Here is an 18,010-nt window from a genome sequence, read left to right on the forward strand (position 1 = left end):
GAACGTATTATCATAGAGAGAGAAAGGGAGAAAGTCAATCCAGTTTGGTGTACGTCTCTCGCTGTTAGCAGGTGAGAAGGGAAGTCTGTCGTAGTATAGAGAGAGAGAGAATGAGAAAAAATCAATCCAGGCCATGGAGATAGAAAACATGTAAGGTGTACGTACAGTCTGTTAGCTCGTGCCCCATACATAGTCGCAGGGGACATGACGCACGCGGGCGCCCTGAAATGGGGCGAATGGTCCGACGACCGCTCAGCTCGAGAGCTAAGTCGAAAAGGCTGGAAACAGGTTGTCTCTTGCTTTTATAATTGTTTCCGGTGGTCTTTTGCGCATGTGTGGATTTCCTTTGAAAGGGAAGTGACGTCGTCCATCTGTGCGTACGTTAGCGTGTGTGTGTATACACGTGAATGTGAGTGTATGTACGCGAACGTGAATATATGTGCGTGTGTGGACGTGCGCACGTATGTTTGTGTGCGGGTATGTATGTAACAAGTAATATAGCTTGAGATGTGAACTCGTGTTTTTGTGTGAGACTAGAAAAGGATCGCGCACCAGTTAGGTAGAAAAGTAACTTATCTTGTCTTTGATAACAAAAGGCTCACGCACCAGGTAGATAGTAACTTATCTTGTCTTTGATAATATTTATTTGTTCTATATTTGTTTTGTAACAACTTTTTCGAATCTATGTGTACAGTAAAACAAATCCACTTTTTTTACCATTTAAAAAAAAGGTCAAAAGAAACTAGTAATAATTTTTTTAAACTTTTTCATCATACGAAAATAACGAAATTGCAAGACAAAAATCGTGTTTACATAATTGGCGCTTTAAAATAACGTTCTCATGTAGTAGGCATTCCGAACGTGAAAACATACCCATGTTTAATAGATCTAGCAAAATCAACTAATCGTCAGATTTTCATGAAAATTTCGATACTTATCCATTTTAGAATGAAGTTACACATGAAATGCAGTTTCCGCAAAATATATGAATTAAAATACATTTTTAGTGCCTCCCCCCCATATTTAGTTTTTCGAAATTTGAATGAAATATATTTAAATCTATCGAAATTTCTATTTATTATGAAACATAAGAGTTCAAATAATTAAAAATTTATACTAAAAAATATTTAATGTTTAAAAATTTAAATACACATATTTAGCAAAAACTTACCCTGAAGTTGCAAATTAAAAAATTGATATAAATCTAATGTTTTTTTTAATAACGTTTTTTCTTCTTAATATATACTATAATCAGTTGAATTGCCAAAAAAAAAGAAACTTTGTAAAAATTAATTAATTTTTAAAAGATTAAAACGATTAAAATTCCATTATTTTAAAATGTCCCGTTACAACATAGATTTTTAATTGTGTTTAAATTTTTTTAAAATATTAAGTTTTAATATAAACATGGCTCTTGTCAGCTACTTTATCGCCAGATTAAAACCGATTCGAAAATATTGCACAAATATTAAGCATTTTGTATTTCATATTTGATATACAAATGTTTATAATATTATTAATAGTTAAACTGTGTAAATCTAAAAACCTAACAAAATTATAACAACGATTAATTATTAATTGCAGTTTGAAGAAGATAAACAAAGGTTTTAAAAAATCATTAAGTCGCTTCTGCTTTTAGCATAGTTTGTATTGTTAACACAAGTCTGACGTCACGGGAACATGCCCTCCATTTTTCACAATCGTTTGGCGGACCCTAATGAAACACTTACTTAAAAAGCCCGAAATTACTATATATATATATAGTGGAGATGGTAATTAATAAAAACTGAAGAAAGTGCTCAATACTGTTGTAGAGCAAATATGCGTTTTATTTTTTATTACGATATCTTTCTGTTAAGTTACATTATTGTTTCGGCTACACGACCGTTTTTTTGGCCTCTCGTTTTTTTAACCCTCTCCAAACAATTAACAACAAAATAAAAACTAAAAATAAATAAACCGAATCATAGTCTCCCCCCCCCGCCTCCAAACATAAGCGAATACCCAACAGCTCAAGACATACTTACCAAGAAATCACCTCACAGACGCTAAAAACATTAACACTAAGACTCGAATTTTAAAGTAACCCCCCCTCCTTCCACCCCCACATATTCCCCTTCCCCTCATGTATCCCTACGCCCTCAGCCACACCAGAAATGAACTTCCCAGACCCTCCCCCACAAGTTCCTTAAACCCCAAAACTAAAACATTATCAACATACCAAACGTCCCTCCCACCTTTCCTCCTTTGTTCCCTTCCTCTCTTCCGCCCTTCTCGCACCCCCCCTGACCTCACCCACTCTTCCAACTCTTTCATCCCAAAATAGCGAACATTTCTGTAAAAGTCTGAGGACGCTACAGACGGCCAAAAAAACGGCCGTGTAGCTGAAACAATAATGTAACTTAACAGAAAGATACGGTAATAAAAAATAAAATGCATATTTGCTCTACAACAGTATTGACCACTTTCTTCAGTTTTTATTAATTACCATCTCCACTAAATATTTGCTCCTACCCAGTTGAGCACTATACCATAAAAACTTATGGAAAAGGTGAACTTCAACCTGTCTCTCAAAAACATACCAACGACAAGCAAAACAAACTACCTGTTAAACCTCACCCTAAGAATGGAAGAACTAGTCAGAAGGATGCGATAGAAAGCATATTTCTTTCTAAAGGGAAAAGACGAAGGGAACAACCACAAGGACTACCACGGATTCACCAATAAAGATATAGCCCCAATCATCGACCTACTCCACAACTTTGAAACAGATCTCACGGAACTTACCAACAAAGTATCCTTTCACCACAGAAAAAACCCATTCCAACACCACCTAGACAAACTAGTCAAAGATATTAACTCCTCCAAATTACTGTATGTCAAAGCTGACAAGACACATAACTTCTACAAAATCCAAAAACAAAAATACCTAAAACTGCTTAAAGAAAACATCATCACCAACTATAAAAAATCGGATATAGATCTAATCAAAGACATCAATTTAGATAGCAAAAACATAACTGACACACTCAACATCAGCAACAGAGTCAGAAAACTAGCGAACAAAGAAGCCTACATAATGCTTAAGGACCACAAACCCAACTTCGAGGGAAAACCTCAAACTAGGCTCATAAACCCCACCAAGCCCGAAATAGGAAAAATTAGCAAAACAATACTAAAAAGAATTAACTTACGAATTAAAACCAAATACGAACTAATCGAGTGGATAAATACTAAAGACACCATAGAATGGTTCAACAACATCCAAAATAAAAAGAAGGCCGCATTCATCCAGTTCGATATTGAAAGCTACTATCCTTCCATATCAAAGGAACTGTTTGACGAAGCCTTGAAATTTGCATCTCTACTCTCTGATCTACAACCATCCGAAATGGACATTACAAAAAAGTCCAGAAAAACAGTCCTAATCAGCCAAGGCACCCAATGGACTAAGAAGAACCAATCCGGATCATTCGACCTCTCAATGGGAGCGGCAGACGCAGCAGAAGCAACTGATCTTGTCGGTCTTTTCATCCTATACAACCTAACAAACACTATAAATAACAAAAACATAGGACTATATAGAGACGATGGCCTCATAATAGTTGAAAACTCAAATGGCCCCAAATGCGAAAAAATAAAGAAAACCTTAACTAAAGAAATGAACAGAATAGGCCTAAAACTAGACATCAAATCCAACATAAAAACCGTCAACTTCCTCGATGTAACTCTCAACCTCTCAAGCAACACATACGAACCCTACACCAAAGACAACACTTACCCAATCTATATACATCCACTATCAAACCACCCAAAACATATAATTAAACACATCCCCACATCTATAGAAAAAAGACTTAGCACCAACTCCTCCAAACTCAAAATTTTCAACAAACATAAACCCTTCTACGAAAATGCTCTTAAGGAAAGTGGTCACCCAAACACTACCTTCAATTACATTAAACCAAATCCACCCAATACTGCAAACAAGAGAAATAGAACTAGGAAAATAATTTGGTTCAACCCCCCCCCTTCAATACAATGGTCAAAACAAAACTTGGCACTAAATTCTTCCAACTAATAAACAACCACTTCCCACCCAGCCACGTACTACACAAAATTTTCAACAAAAACACAATTAAACTCAGCTACAGCTGTACGGACAACCTAGAACAAATAATCAAAAAATATAACAGAAAAATACTTAACAAAGATGAAAATACAAACAACACCAAAAAAAAACAAGTGCAACTGCAACAACAAATCGGAATGCCCACTCAATAAACAATGCCTACAAACAGAAGTAGTATATGAAGCCACAATCGCACCTAAAGAAAATCCAAATGAAAAAAAATATTATATTGGCCTGGCCAACACCTCATTTAAGGATAGATTCAGAGTACATAAATGCTCCTTCACAAACCCTAACCACCCTAACAAAACCTCACTAACTACCCACTACCTACATCTAACCCAAAACAACCTTATACCAACCATTATAAAACAAAAGCAGGAAACCACCATAAACTGTAGGCATTACAGATCACACCTCCTTAGCAACTATACACCTCTCTAAAACATCTCTTAGACAACAGCACCTTAAAACCCTTTAACTATATATCCAATACAACCACCCACCACAACTACCATGACATACACTCAACCAAACCCCCTCAACCAACTCCCCCCACAACCCACACCACCTTATCCCCTCCCCCTCAATGTACATATCCGTGACAAATCCACTTAGCAACAAAATCATACCTCTTCACTGTTGAGGTCCCTAAATGCCAGAAAGCTTTCTAATCTAATAGTTTCTTCTCTGGAACAGCTAGACTTTGGAATTCTCTTTCTGCTCCCTGCTCTCCTGACTATACTGATATGCAGAAGTTTAAATGTAATGTAAACAAACATCTTGTTAATCTTTCCTAAGCCTGGTCCCAAATTGCCCAATTGTTAGGGATGAATATGAGCAAAAAAAAAAATCTAATAAAAAAAAATATCTTTTTATTTCGTCTAAACTAGAAAGAAATTAAAGACAAACAATACTAAACTTTGCAAAATATACAGGGGCAACCTTCATAGCAAGTTTCATCTTTGCTCGTGAGTTGGAAGAGCTAGCAACAGAAAGTCTGATTTGTATGACTTCCAAAATCCGACTCATGTATAGCAAGAAAATTTAGCATAGATGTGCTTCAAAATCAAAACTAGTTCAAAAAACTGTATTCATGAACCAGGTCACTCTATTGGTTGATGAACCAATTACTCAGTGCTTTCTGTTTACATCATGAGAAAAGTATACCTCGATACATGTGACTGCATTAACTTAAATACAAACAATATATAGAAATAGTCACATTTTTTTAAAGCATTGTTTTGTATTTAAATGGGCAAATGTTAAAGGTCACTTCCAAAGCAGAATACAAGAAAAAAGTCTGGATAGACATTAAAAATGGTTTTGTTTTTGTTCTTATATATTACTAGCGGGGTTACCCGGTGTTGCCCGGGTGTGGAGAGGTGGTGTAGTAAGGATATTTAACAAGGGCAAGTATAAAAAAAGAGCATGGTTACCTGATGGAAACAAAAGAATGGATAAAGTGAACGGAAAAAAACTACATAAATAACCCTGTTTGAATGTTAAAACTTTTTTAAAAAATCTGAAAAACAAAACAAAAAAAAAAGCAAGTCCGTTATGTGGGCGCAAACGTAATGGAAAAATAAAACAAGCGAAAATAAAGAAGAAGCGAACGAAAAAAAAAATGGACTAAGTAACCCTGTTTAAATGTTAAAACTTTTTTAAAAATCGGAAAAAAAAAGTCTGTTATGTGGGCGCGAACGTGAAACCTGAAGGTTACAACACAGCCTCGATAAGTATTGCTCCACGATGTAGTTGTTTTTTTTTTTATTTAAACCAATTCAAGAAAGAACATGATACATACGCGCATATGTGGTTGTCTAAATCGTTATGAAAGAACGCTTTTTTGCTACCCTCCCTCGTTGCAAACGTCTATTTCTATATGAAGTAATCGACTGTTTTTTCCAATTCTCACACATTATTCGACCAAGACATCGTTTTTTGTTGTTTCTTTTTACAAACGAATCATCACTTATCAAGGCCCAGAGAGCACTCGAGGATAAGGGTTAAAGAGTGTACAGTGGTCAAAAGGACAATATCATAGTAATCATTAGAAATGTAAATTTGGTAAATTGGATTACTTAAGGGGAACAGCTCATCATTTTTCAGATGGTACCAGTTTCAACACGGTCCAATGCTACTGAGGAAAGTTTTTGGGAGACATACAAACACATACGCACACACATATTATCCTTTATATATATACTAGCGGGGGTACCCGGCGTTGCCCGAGTGTTTGTTTCCGGGGGGGGGGAGTTTTAAAAAATGTTATGGTAGGTAAGTAGGAAGGATCAAACCCGGAGTCATGAGTAAAAGTATTACGCATGCAACTTGTAGAAAACATGCCTGACATGTGTCAGTATCATGCAAAGAAACAAAATAAAAATGACATCAGGTCAAATTCGGGTTTATTTTGATTGTGCTTATTCACATAATGTTGAGACATTTCAAGCATGTTTTTCTCAAGTTATATGCGTAGTACTAAATGGATTTTAACTAGAAATGCTTCATCATTCAACAATATTTAACAAAAACATAAAAACATTTTTAATATGTATATACACTTTTTTCTTACGTTACGAGTGTTTTTCGTGAAAGTCTGGCGAGGGGGGGCATAGATTGAAGTTATATTTATATATAGATATATATATCTTTATAATTGTTTTTGGAAACTTGTGTAAAAAGTGATAACTAGGACAACAGAATATTCTTATCATTCTCAAGTGTACATCTGACACAGTTGGATGCAGTTAATCAACCGAGAACTACATCACTCTGTATAAAAGCATAAAAGATATCAATGAATATATACTCGAGAATCAATACAATTAAAAGAATATTCTGTTTTCCTAGTGTGTGTAAAAAGTGATAACGCACAAACAAACATGAAATGCCTAAGCATATTATATAGATTGTTTCCACCTCATTTTTCAATTGTGTTTTTATTAAAAACCTGCTTGCATTTTGTTTAATTGCTTGTAAAATCATAACCAAAAATTTTTACATTTTTCTTATTTTTTACTTATGCTTATTTACATTTAAAAATGTCAAGAAAAAAAATGTCTTACTACATTTTATATCATGCATTGTTAGTGCTTGGACTCTTATAGTTGTAACAGTCTTTCCGAATCACGTTGGCAAAGGGCATTGATCCGCATATATAAAATAGTTTGTTAACCGCTACAAGTTCACGTGAATTATTTTTACTGTTTGTGGAATATGAATGTTGTATTTTCTTATTTTGGTGTGGGTGGAGGAAGAGGGGGAAGTATGATGCAGCCAGCAGGGAGGCATTGGTTTCATTTTACATTGGCAGTTGTTTATTGGCCTAAGTTTTTTGCTTTGATCTGAAGTAATATTATACCCTCATCATCGTTACTTCTTTATCTTAGACTTTATGACTGTTTTTTTTTCTGGTGGTGACTTCCCTATCCATCTATTTTATTGATAAGCTCTGTTTATTTATTTTATTCCTCGCTTTTTTATCTGTTCACTTGTTTCTTGTTTTTATTCATTTATTTATTAGTTTATTTATTTAAAAATAAAATATATGCCCATATGGTCAAATTAACAGTCAATGAACAAATATGCAGGCTTATTTATATGATTTAAATAAAGGTGGTATACTGGGAGTTATATATTTTCCACTCTAATGCTGTGTTTAAAGTAATTACACAAGCAAAGGTTTCATTTCCATATATAAACTTAATTTCGATGGTTGTCATTCTTTCATTTGTTTTTTTTATCTTTTCTTCAATACTAGAACATAAATATATTTGATAAGTTTATATGTTTTGTTATAGAGATAGGTTTTCCAGACCATATACATGCAAACAGGTACATAATAGCATATATGTGTCTACAATTGCAGAGCATTCCGTTCCCATAAGCCCTCTAGTTAGAGTACTTAGTTATCGCTTGGGATCAGTTATGTGGTTGGTTTCTTTATACAATCCTGCTTTACAATATAACTTCCTAAGTATATACCAACATTCCAATATTATATTATAAGGGTGAAACTCGAGTCTTGGACTTTCGGTGTGTTGGCTGTCATGGCTCTTGCGGGTTGCGATGTTGTTTGACTGTGGAAATAATTATATATATATATATATATATATATATATAATTATTTGGATGGATGATGATAGGATACCGAAGCAACTCCTGTATGGCCAATTAGACAGAGGCCGTCGAAACGTGGGACGACCATGGTTGCATTACAAAGACAAAATAAAGTCTAATTTGCAGGTTCTAAATATTGAATATAACAACATTGAGCTAACTGCAAAAAACAGAAGGAAGTGGATAGAAATGTGTGACAGAAAAATCAAGGAGTTCTCGGCGTTTTGCATCGAAAAACTAAAAGAAGCGAGAGTCAAGTCAAAAAATAATACTGAGCAGTGTGGAGCTATATTCTCGCATTTATATGTCTCTCACCACTGCGGTCGCCATTGCAAGTCTCTAGTAGGACTTAAGTGCCACATACATCTAAGTGAATGTCGACATGCTGAGTTCTAGACCTTCAGGTCAATTGTTGGAGTCTCATACGTCAAAAATCGATGGAGAGTCCATCATATAATTATTTACTATAATAATTAAATACTTACAAATACTAGTGCTTCATCCATTCGGGAATCATCAATGCATGGTGTCACGATTAACGCCAGTCAAGAGATTTGAACCCTGGCAACAGAAGTCATGTCTGGCTTCATTAGCAAGGACCCAAACCATTCAGCTACCGATATCCATGAGAGATACAGTTGAAATTAAACATTGATTCTTTTTAAATACTTTTAAGGTCAGTCAGAGTAATCTAGTTATTATATGACGATCTACGCACATATATATATATATATATATATATATATATATATATATATATATATATATGCCAGATTAATATTTTCCAGAGGTGAAACAAGCAATGAATTTTAACAAGAGTGCTCAATATTGAAGTAGGGCAAGATATACCTTTTATTTGTTTTACATAAACATTTATATGTCGCTACACATTCATGAGCATGTTTCAGTCAGCCAATTACAAGTAACTAGAGACCTCTTCTGATTGGATGACCAAAACCTGTTCATAAATGTGTAGCGACATATAAATGCTTATGTAAAACAAATAAAAAGTATATTTGACATACATGCTTTAATATGAATACTAATTTCAACTGTATTTCTCATGGTTAACATTGGCCATATGGTTTGTTCTTTGCTAATGGAGTCAGAGATGACTTTGTGACCGAATTCGAATTTCGCGACTGACTGTAATTGTAACTCCTTGTACTGATAATTCCTGAAAAGATGAAACATTAGTGTCTATAAGTATTTAAATAATTATTATATATATATACTAGCGGGGGGTACCTGGCATTGCCCGGTTGTTTGGAGGTGTGTGTAAGGAGGGGAGGTAAAGTAAAGAATAAGCAGAGTAATAACCCTGGTTAACTATTTTAAAAAGAAAAACCAAAACAAAAAAAAAAACAGCGAACAAACGTATAACTTATTTAAAAAATAAATCAGAAAAACAAAAAGCAAAAATCATGGAAAAAAAAACGAACGTGTTTCGAAAAACAAAAATTAAAAGAAAGACACAGCGGAAAACAGAAAAAAAATGGCATAAATAACCCTTCGATTTGCTTAAGTCCAATGGTGCATTTCACTCCGTAGAAAATAAACGTTAAAATTCCCTTCTAGTTTTTTTAGTCAACTACAAAACAAAATAAAGCGAAAGAAAAAATGGCATAAATAAACCTTTGAATCGCTTAAGTCCAATGGTGTGTTTGACCCAGTAGAAAACATAGAACAAAAAGGAACGTTAAAATGCCATTGCAGTTTTTAAAGCAACTACGAAGTAAAGAAAACCAAACCGGTGTTTCTTCATACTGTCCTTTGTGAACGATTCCGCAACGGTGTAAATGGTAGCGGGGGTAGGAGGAATTTATTAGAGAGAAAAGATTTTACAACTTCCATAGATTCTAACCGATTTTGGCAGTAAACTCTCACCAGAAAAAATATAGGAATCTACGATTATCGAGGCAGTGTAGAGGTAATAGGCCTATAACACACCTCAAATAATGTGCTGCAGTTTGTGCATATTACATTCGCATGAAATGTCTTGACTTTCAATCATATTAAGGTCAAAGTCACAGGGGAAAAAATGAGTTCATTTTATATATATGGGAATAATTAGTTTTTTTTTTCGAAAAAAGAAATTCAGCAAGTGCTCAATTATAAGGCAAATCCGAGAATAAGAGCGTATATATATATATATATATTTTTTGTTTACAGAAAGTTTTTAGATGAGACGAGTCATTGGTACCGTCGGTTTCAAACCTGATAATTAGGAGCTCTCTTTAGCCAATACTCATCTATTTTATAACCGGAAGTGGAAATATATATACATCATGAGTTCACGTTTAACTCTCGTTTTGCGACACCTCCCTTTTTATTTATCGAATGGTGATAATTTTATTAACTTTATAATTAAATTATATTAAATTTTAAATTAAATATTTTTATGTTAAGTGCTTTTAATATTAAAACCAAAATTAATTTAAAAATTAAAAAATTTATTTAAATGTGTTTGTGTGTGTGTGTATATATATATATATATATATATATATATATATATATATATATATGTGTGTTTATATATATGTGTTTGTGTGTGTATATATATATATATATATATATATATATATGAGAGACAGACAGACAGATTTATTATATACCAATATACATTTTCATTTTATTGTTAGAGGCATTTTTTATCAGTAAACAACAGAGGACAATAAAAATAATTGTACTCAAAAACACACACAATTATTTTTTTTCATTGTTCAACTGATTATTTTGATATCCTAAATTATCTCTTGCAAAATCTGATTATTTTCTAAGTCAATACCAATTATCCACACCCCCTAGATTACCTCCACTCTCCCATTTCTACAAGCGGCTTTAGCTTGATATATTTCTGGAAAAGGTTCACTACAAATGAAGTACTATACTCAAGGTCATTTCTATAACAGGCCTAAAGATCTAACATTTAAATTTCCAGTAAGCAGAAATCATTTTTAGCTGCTAACACTTCACTCTCATTAATCCGAGAAAATTTTATTTTGAAAGTGAATTCTAAAAATAAATAAAATTTGGATTTTCAATCAGTCAAATTAAACCATTTTTTTTGTCAACAATTAAATTCAATAGTATTGAATTTAATTGCATTTGAACAGAAACTCGATGCTATGATAATGAGGAAACGTCTTGATATCCAAGAAGCCTTAAATAATTTATATCAAGGTCATCGCTATAACAGGTAAAAAGATGTAACATTTGTTTTTGTTTTTTACTGGAAGCAAGATTTCCAGTCAGCAAAAGTTCTTTTAACAACTACTCATTGCTCCAAGAAAATTTAATTCTGAAAATGGATTCTAACTCATCAAATTTATTTCGGCTGAAATTCTAGATTATAGTATAAACTGGCAGATGGGGGGAAGGGGGGGCTTGCCAGGTCATAAAATACGCTTAAATATATTTTAACTCCTGCAGATTTCATTTTTATTATTACAAGTCTCACGTGTTGATACTTTGTATGCACACACAGAGGCAGTCGGCAACATAATCGGCTGATGAGTGCAGATCTGTCAAAATGGACATTGCCGGAGGTGAATAGGTCAAGTAGTTGACCTCATAGCTGCCGGGGTTAAACACCTGCAAGAGAATGGTTGATATAAACAAGTGAGATGAGAGAGAAGAGAGTCCAAGAGTGACAGTAAGCCACAAGTCATGTCACTGTGCTATGTTGCTGAAATCCACCCACCTCTTGCTCCCCCTTCCTTTCTACCAACTATAGCAAGCAACACAAAGCAAGAAATAAACAAGTTTTTTTATATTTTTCTAACAAACGATTTTTTTGTTGCAAGTTCTTTCTTGGCTGACAAGAAACTGTTATTTGTTCAATCTGGCTACATCAATCCGAACCAATTCTCTATTGAATATTGTATTATATATATATATATATATATATATATATATATATATATATATATATAGCACTGACTTCAAAAGTTAAAAAAAAATGATTTGAGTACCATCAGCTAGAATCAAAACCAAAACATTTAAGGCATGGTTACGCTTAGGGATTTAGTTCAGATGCATAAACTGGAATACGTGTGCTTCCTGTATAGTTATTACAGGGATCAAAACCTAAGAAAAGCTAAATAAAAAAAAGAAAATGAAATTAAATTGTTAATAGACTGTTACAGATGGATAACAAAGTTTATGTTTAAAGGGTACTAACTCTTGTACCCTGAAATTATCTCCCTTGCTATCAGACATTTTTGAAGTATAATTGATCCATACTCACATTGATCTGGCGATAACAATACATGAAAATTAAACGAAGTGCCTAATTGAATTGTAAATAGATCAATGTATTCGTTCAGTAAAAAAAAAAAAATGAAATATATAGCACTTCTTTCAAACGTTAAAAAAAAAGACTTGAGTACCATCAACTAGAATCAAAATCAAAACATTTAGTGCCCCAAATGCGCTTCCTACTGTTAGAGCTATCAATAGATAGATACAAAAGATTTAAAATTAAACCACTTCAAGCTAATGAATGAATTTGCACATGCACAACACTATGTCAGCAAGTTGAAATGAACATTTTTGTATTTCAACTTGCAAACATATTTCTGTACGCCTTATTCATCCAGATTTTACTGATTATAAACCATCCTTGATATCTGATTACTATTTCCTGTTAATTTCAGTGTTTTAGAGTTTATCTGTTCAATATTTTCACACAGGCACACACACACGCTTTCATACATTTGTCATATTTATATAGATTAGACTTGGATTAAAAGTTTGTGAGTATACCGTAAAAATATCGAAACTGAATTTTATTTTTCAGCATTATTAATAAACAATGAGTAAATGTATATTGTTTTAATTTATTAACCTAAGTTTTCTAGTTAATTTTATTAAAGTTTTATGTGAGTGTTTTGTTTTTTTTAGATAACTAACATTTCGGCCCGGCGTTGCCCGGGTTTTTTGAGGTGTATGTTGGGCAAAAAAAAAAAAAGTCAATTTTTTTAGCTTTGACCCCTATAATGACCCCTTAAAATTTATTGTTTTGAGCTCAAATTAAGATATTAAGTTAGATCCATGTTCAAGGAACTTATATCTAAAATTTCAGGTATCTAGACCCAAAATTGTCGGAAGAGTTTGGTAGAGTTCTCAAAGGTCAAATTGTTGAACTTTGACCCCTTAACAGCCACATTTCTTTCCGAAAACTGATCACACCGATTTTCCCAAATCTCACTACCCTGTATATCAAATTTCGAGTCTGTAGACTAAAAATTGACAGAGTTATTGCATAGGGAAACGTACACTGACACACAGACAGACACGTTCACTTTTATAGATATATAGATTGATGTAGTGATTTTTTAAAAAGTCTTCAGAACCATCTCAATTTGAAGACACAAAACGGTTCAAGAACAAGTTAGATTGGGTACATAAAATTTGTGTTAAAGAAATTAACATGAAAAAGTTAATTTCTTAACGAATATTAAATCTTTACCTCTACTGTTACATAAAATGAACTTTGTGTGTGTGCATGTGAGTTCGTTCCCTATGGACTCAAAATAATAATTACATGATTGTTTCTGCACTACGAAACAGGTGCTGTCAAGAATTGAACATTTTAACATGCGGAAAGAAATAAACGGTAAGATGAACAACATCTTGAAATTTGGAATATAGATTTTTTTGTCATTTATTTATTTATATATATCTACTATTATATGAAAGGAGCTGTGCGTGTGTGTGAGTTTGTTCCCTATGGACTCGAAAATGGCTGGGCTAATTTTCATGAAATTTCACACGAAGGTATTTTATGTGCTTATTAGTGTTCTTAGATTGATTTTGTATCGGAATGTCTTCAATAAATATCGATAATTGAAATTACCTGCTGAAAGAAGAAATGGGCAATTTTGACCACAGTTAACACCTTATACAGCCTAACATCACAAGTGCATTTCAGAAGTTTTATTACTACACAAGCTGAAAGGCTCGACATATAAAATCAACAGTAAGTTCTTTGATATGACGGGCGCATTTGAAATGAATGCTTCTGTTTAAAGCACATATACACCATGATATTTGACTTTTTATTTTATACTGAAATTAGAGCTAATCACTGCACAAGCAGTAAGGCCAAGCATATAAAATCAACAGTAGGTTCTTTGGTATGACTAGGGTGCATTCTGAATGAATGTTTCTGTTTAGAGTACAACTGAAGCATGATACTTGACTTTTTCCATTTAAACTTTAATTCAAACGATTATATATAAAAAATAATTTTATAAAATGAAAAGTAGGTTCTCTACAGTGCAATGCAGACTACAATGTATTATGAACTAAGTCACTGCGAGGAGGCATGTGAAGTTCAACCTGGTACACTGCAGCTGAGTCCCCAAATAGAGCAAACAATCAATGTTATTGAAAAATGGGCAATTTCACTGATTTCGATGACAATAAAAATATTTGAGTGTGGAACATTCGTTCATAATCATTCAATCCAAGCCAACGTTGGTTCTCCTTGCTAGTCTGTGAATAAAATTAGAAAACTGAAATATTTTTGACATTCATGCATACATACGTTTATTTATCATAAGATTTATCACAAGACTTACATCGGAAAGAAATTGAATGCCTACTGGAAATTTGAGTACTTATTAACCCTTTAGGGCCTGAACATATTAATACTTATTAATACATATTAATAAAAATTCTGAAATTTGAAATTATAGATTTTATTGGATCCAGAATCATGAATCTGAACAAAAAAGCTGAATTCATTTAAAAACTTGAAAGTTATGAAATGTGCCATATCTGTCCCCTGATTAAGATTGTGCCATGTATGGCACGGGCAGACCTACAGGGTTAAACACTGTCCTCGAGTGTCTAAGGTCTCTCTGTATGGAAATTTGCCAGGTCAGTTTGGCATGAGAATATTTTTCCCTAGAAGTAAAACCTGACTAAATATTTAAAATCACATAGTATTTGCGACCTAAATAAGATGTGCTCAGTATGGATAAGTCACGGGGAATGGTGCACCTTCTCCAAGTAATGATACTCTCCAAGTAACAACACAGAGCTGAATAATCCACTAGACTAGATGAATTCTTGCCCTGGAATCCAGTAAGACCAAGAAACTATAAGAAAAATATACTATAACATTTAAATAGATAATTGTTAACTTCTTTACTAACTCAGTGTTTGGGATGTAAAGAAGAATTTTAATGGAATGTCTATATATCTCTACAATTATATAAATGCAACCTTGTGTGTGTGTGTGTGTGTGTGTATGTGTGTGAGTTCGTTCCTTATAGATTCCGAAACAGTTGAACAGATTTTTTTTTTTAAATTTACAGAACTTTAGTGTATAAGTCTGGGAGTGATCTTAGCTAAGTTTTGTCTCAGAATACCCCCGATAATTACTGATAATCAATAATCGAAACTGTTATTTTAATTTATCTATCATTGGTAAAGCCATTTTTTCCATGTCGTCGCTTAGCAACAATAATAAAACAATGAGCCGTAAAAATTTTACTGTGGGTAAGATGATAGCATTTTTTTGTTTTTGCATGACGTAGTCTGTAGGTTCAAACTCCACACATAAATTTCTTAATGTTTTTTTTCATTAATTGCAAAGAATTTTATAAGACTTGAAAATTTTTTTTTTTTTGCATGACATGGTCTGTAGGTTTAAACCCCACACGTAAATTTCTCAATGTTTGTTTTTTTTTTTTTTAACTGGAAAGAAGTTTATATAAAATAATTTTATAAAAGATACAGTAGGTTCTCTAGAGTGCAATGTAGAATAACATACATTTTGGACTAAGTTACTTCATGGAGGCATGTTCCTCCCGGGCGATTTCATGGATTTTGATGGCAATAAAAATATAGGAGTGTGAAATATTCGTTGATCATCATCATTAAATCCCGGGCAACTTCAGGTGTCCTTGCTAGTCTCTTATAGAGACTAAGTGTTAGCCCCTAGGAATGAGGTCCTTGATTGCTAAGAATTTTGACTGGAATAAAATGAAACAAAAAATAAGATACAATAAATTGTAAAGAATAAACAAACAAAAACATTTTCTTTGGAAATTTATCTTTATTTTCATCCTTATCAAGAAAAGAAAATATTTTAAATTATAGTCTTTTTAATACAATGGGGGGAGTGTCTATGATCTTTTAATTAATTTCAGTTTCAAACCACAAGGCGATTGGTTTTCTTCATAAAATCAATTTTAAAGCAAAACAAAAATGGTTTTTGAAAATTTAAGTTTTGTTACCATGGAAAGAAAAAAACGAGTTAAAGAGTCTCCCTTTCCGGTCATAAAAAAAAAAATTGACCTTTTAAGAAAAAAAAAAGAAAAACAACAAAGATTACGCCCACCACTTCCATTAAAAAAAAAAAAAAAAAAAAGAAAAGCATCTGACCTTTTATCCTTTCTTTACATATCACAGTAGCAAGGCACGAACAGTAAAAAATATTTTGGCAAAATAAATTTTGATTTTAAAGATAAAAATTAAAATATCTGAATTTATTATTCAATGACAAACAAGCAAGGTGTACAATATTGGCGATATATAATTTATTGGCAAAGACATAATATAGTTAACGGCACAAAAATGGGTGAAAAAAAAAAAAAAAATATGAAACAAATAACTACGTTAGAAATATTTTTGGAAAGTGCTTGTTAAAATATAGTCAACAGATCGAATTTTTTAAAAATATGTTGTTTTCAGCAAAAACAATGTTACATACTTAATTGTCATGTTGAAAATAGTAATATATCCAAAAATTACGAAGATTTATTTATCAAGTAGAAAGTTATTTATAGTTAAAAGTAATTTTTAAGGAAAATTGGATAAAAACTCATTTTTATTAAATGTTATAAAGTAGACGATGAAGAGTTCACACACAGAGGACATAATTCGGAACACAAAATTTAAATTACACTGTCATGGCTTTTGACATTTGTAGCCTATAGCAATACATTTTTAATAAAAACACAATTGCAATTGTTCTACTCAATGAATTTTCATAATTTTTGGTTATATTACTGTTTTCGACATGACAATTATCTAATATTGTTTTTGCTTAAAACGACATATTTAATAGAAATCGATCTTTCCACTCTATTTTAAAAAGCATCTTTTTATCAACTTGCATGATTTTTCATTCTGAAACTTTTTGTAGTGTTTTTTTATTACAGAATTTATTTTGTAACTTTCAAGGCTTGTTAAAAAACTCAAAGCACATAACGCCAAGTTTCGATACACTGCACCCTATTTTGAAATAAAAGAAATCTTTTAAAATGGTTTCAGTAAGTAAAAAATATACAAATTGGTTGAAAATTAAATTGTAATACGTTTGGTGAGAGATATTATTTGTATTTTTTTTTTTAATTTTCTATTTTTCAGTCATTATACAATGAAGAAAATGCAGATGGATGGTCATCTTGAATCCATTTTATTACAAGTCTTTGAACCTACTAAACAAATTCTAAAATAAAAAAAAAACACTTGCAAAAAGTTTCCAAACTTAAAAACCATACAGATCGATAAAAAATTAAATTTTATTGTGTTTGGAAACCGTTATTTGTTGTATATTCGCCCCCACTCCCAACCGTTTTTGTCCTGTTAACTATATATACTACAGTTTTGCCAATATTTTTTATTTCAGAATAGATTTTATTATTTTTGTTTCATGAATATATATTTAATAAAAATAAGATGAGTGGAACTCTTTAAACTGAAGAGTTCAAATGTATGATTTTCAAAGAAAAA

The sequence above is a fragment of the Euprymna scolopes genome, chromosome 39 (genome assembly GCF_053919585.1).
Source record: "Euprymna scolopes isolate OS-2025 chromosome 39, ASM5391958v1, whole genome shotgun sequence".
NCBI classification, from domain to species: Eukaryota; Metazoa; Mollusca; class Cephalopoda; order Sepiida; family Sepiolidae; genus Euprymna; species Euprymna scolopes.